This window comes from Vombatus ursinus, unplaced genomic scaffold, assembly GCF_900497805.2.
Source record: "Vombatus ursinus unplaced genomic scaffold, bare-nosed wombat genome assembly UNPS02014863.1, whole genome shotgun sequence".
Taxonomy (NCBI): domain Eukaryota; kingdom Metazoa; phylum Chordata; class Mammalia; order Diprotodontia; family Vombatidae; genus Vombatus; species Vombatus ursinus.
Window position 1 is genome coordinate 1 of NW_020954641.1, and position 3,855 is coordinate 3,855.

The window sequence follows — 3,855 nt, forward strand, 5'->3', positions numbered from 1 at the left end:
GTTGCTCCTGGCTCAGGTTACTAACTGCCTCCGTCTCAGGTGAAGCCGCTTTGAAGTTTCATCTTTTTCCATTAATTATCCTTCGAACTTTACAACCAGCCTGCTTTTCTTCACCACAATAAGGATTTAAGCCAGAATGTTTGAACAGAATATTGTTTTTTTCCATGTTAACTGTTCCCTGTTGCTGGCAAAGAGCTAAGGCTTAGCTCTGGCTTAGGACAAGTTGTAAGTAAACATGGACTTCTTCCCAGCACAGACACTCCCATCCCAGCCTCACCCTCACCCTGTATTTGGATATGCAGTAGAGTTTCTAAGCTTAGTATCATACCATCTTAGAACTGGAAAGGATCCTTAAATCAGTTTAATTCAACTCAATTATGGCCATCACTAGACTACAAGCTCTTCAAGGTCATATCTTAGCTAAATTTTGCACCTGCCCCAGCACTTAGCACATTGCTTTGTATACAGTAGGCACTTAACAAATGTGTTAAAGGAGTGAATGCTTATTGTGTGCTAGGCTTAAAAATCATCTATCCCTGCTTGCTTGTATACAGATGAGGAAGCTAAGGCTCAGTGAATGGTAGCAACTAACTCATGGTTGAAGAGCCAGGTCTTCAAGCTGGGTTTTTGAACTCCTAGTAGCAGCCTTTCTCTGTTATATGCTGTCTCCCACTGGCAAGTTTGTACCAGAACTTTTCTGTGACTTGACTTATCTCTACATGGGTGAATCTAAAGTCCATATATTCAGCCCTGACCCCTTTTTCTGAACTTGAGACCTGCTTCTTGAACTGTTTATAGGATGTTTACCTGGATGCCCCACCCTTAGCACTTCAGACTCAACGACTTAAAATCTGACCTTTCTCCCTAAATTTTCTCCTTATGACTTCACTGTTTCTGTCTGTGGTCCAAACATTCACTTTGCCCCCAGTCTTTAAAACCTTGGGAATATCTGTAACTTTCCCTTTTCCCAGCCCGTTTCAGCTTCACATCCATCTAGCTACCAGCCATCTGCCCAGGCCATCTCATCCTTTGCCTGCTGCTACTGTCCTGCTCCTCCTCATCTAGGCCAGCACTTTCCACACTCAGTCCCAACAATGGGTCTTCCAGAATAGATGTCCTTGGGCCTCAAAATAATTCACACATTTTTGGACTACCACACTAGGTTCCTACCCAATTGATTGGTGACTGTATGCAAATTAATCCATCTAGCCCAATATATCCACTGGCTTGTCTTAGAAACCCAGCCATATTTCAATTTTCCGTTCTATTCAGCCATCCAACTAGACTATCTCACCATCTGTCCCTATTTTCACCTTCTGAGAATAAAACCTTATTATCACCACTCCCCTTTATATTGTCTTCCATTATTAGCATGTAAGATGCTTGAGGCAAGGTTTCTCTCTCTCCTTCTTCCTGCTTCCAGTTCTCTCCCACCAATCCACCCTTCAGATATTACCAGTTTAGTTTTCTTATCCATAGATCTAGTCATGTAATCTCAAACATCCACTGTGGTTTCCTAATTGCCTGAGTCAAGTTCAAATTTCTTATCCTGGCTTTCAGGGCTGACTACACCCTGGTGCCATTCTATTTTTTCAACTTTATTTTATATTACTCCTATATACGAGTTCTACGTACCAGACAACCTGTACTGCTGGCTTACTCTCTACCTGTGAACATCACTCTTCTCTCCCCATAGTTTCTGCGCTTTCTTCTCTCTCCATAGTTTCTGCGCTTTCTTCTCTCTATGCCTTGGCTCATACTTTCCCCTCTACCTAGAATATCTTTCCTCCTTGTTGAATTCCTGCCCATCTTGTAAAGTAAAATTCAGATACACATCCTTCAGGAAGCCTTAGTCAATATTTAAAAAAAAAAGTAATGACTTTTCTCACTTTCAGTCACATAAAACATTTTGCTTTGTACCTCTCTGATGATGTTATTCTGCATAATTTGTTATTTGGTATAGTAATCTGTGAATGTGTCATATCCTCCTACGAAACTGTAAGCTTTGTGAGAGCAGAGATCATATCCCATCTAATTTTTGTATGTACCTTAGCTGAGCTGAGCAAAGTGCTCTGCACACAGTAGGTGCTTAGTAGATGTTTATGGAATTGAATCCTGTGTCCTTTCCTACGCAGCTAAGTGGCATTGTGGATAGAGAGCTGGATCTGGAATCTGGATTACCTGAGTTCACATCTAGACTTTGACACTTATCAGTTCTGTGACCTTGGGCAAGTCACTTAATCTCTGTTTTCCTCATCTGTAAAATGAAGATAATAATAGCATCTACCTATCAGGGGTATTGTGAAGATCAAATGAGATATTTGTAAGGCACTTTGCAAACCTTAAAGCACTATATAAATGCTAGCTATTAAGGCTCTCCCAACTGAGCTATCTGGAGTCTAGAAGCAATAATCTAGTTCTTGTAAAGTGGGCAAATTGATGACTTATGGGACTTGGTGTAGCCATGTGAATTTAAGTCTTTTGCTTTAACCTCTCTGGGCATGTTTCTTCTATTAATAGGAGGTGGTTGGATTGGATAATCTTTAAGGCCACCTTTGATTCACAGAGAAAAACTGAGGCATAGTGGAAACACATTTTCTGAGACAATACATCAGAACATCAGGATAGCAGTACGAATGAGATTTTAAATGGCTGCAGAGTTTTAGGTCTGTCCCTTCAAATGGCTTGTGGTCTATCTCTGTAGTAAAGGAGAGTTACAACCATGGCCTGGTTGGAATGTGTGTACGTGTGTGTGTGCACGCGTGCGCGGGGGACAAGACCCAGGAGGAAGAATGTGGGCTTGAGGGCTGTGTGGGAAGGGGGTTGTGGCCAAGTGCTGAGCAGTGACAGAGCTGGGCAGGGGCATTGAGTGGGGAGTAAAGGGGGAGGGAAGCTGGCATAGACCCTATCTACTCTGTTCTTTCAAGCTCACCTCATAGCCCTTTTAAAATGGTCCTCTCTCCTTCCCCTCCCCCTTCATTAAAAAAGAGGTGGTGGGGGGAGAGTGAATTGGAGAGAGCTAGGAGCAGTGAGTAGGTGAGGTGTTAAGGAGACAGCTTGATTGGGTGGGCAGTGCAGATGACAGGCGGGTTTGGAGGGAGAGGGAAGTGGGTGGTGTGTGCTCTGCCTTGCACTAGTGGGGGCTGTTTGCAGGCATGGCCCAGGCTTTGTCCTTGAGAGATGTCTCCCCAATAGAAGGAGATTGGGGACAGGGAAAGCGAACAAATCCTTGGAAAGAGGGTGGGATTCAGACTCGCTCTCAAAGGGGCAAGCAAGGGAGAGACTTTAAAGGTTAATGACCTTTTAGCCCCTTCAGAAGTCACAATTTCCATATCATATAAGCATGTTTAAAAGTTTTTTGGGGAGAGAGAGGAAAAGGCATTTTATATCATAAAGAAGATGTGATTACAATACACATAAATTGGGAGAGAGAGACTAAATAGAAAATAATGGCTATGCACAAATGTTCTGTATGTAGTTACAAGAAGAATCTCTCATGTGGGTGCCTTTATCAGATATTCTTCTAATTATGAACCAATCAACCAGTACTTTAAGGTTCTGTAATTTCATCAGGGTGGGCATTCTATCCACTTGTGGATTATATTACCTCATTAATTTTGTAGCTGTTTGAGAGTTTCACAGACTAAAACATTCATCTCCCCAAAGCCAACCTGGTGGTGACTTTCTCTGAAATTAGAGTGACCCTTTGCCAACAGATCATCACAATACTTTAAATGAATCAATTAATATTTTTAATGAATCAATTAATAGTTTTGAATGCTTACTGAGTACTGACTAACACATAGAGGGTTTGTGATCTGTATCAGTGGAGGGAATAAGAATCACAGAAGCTTA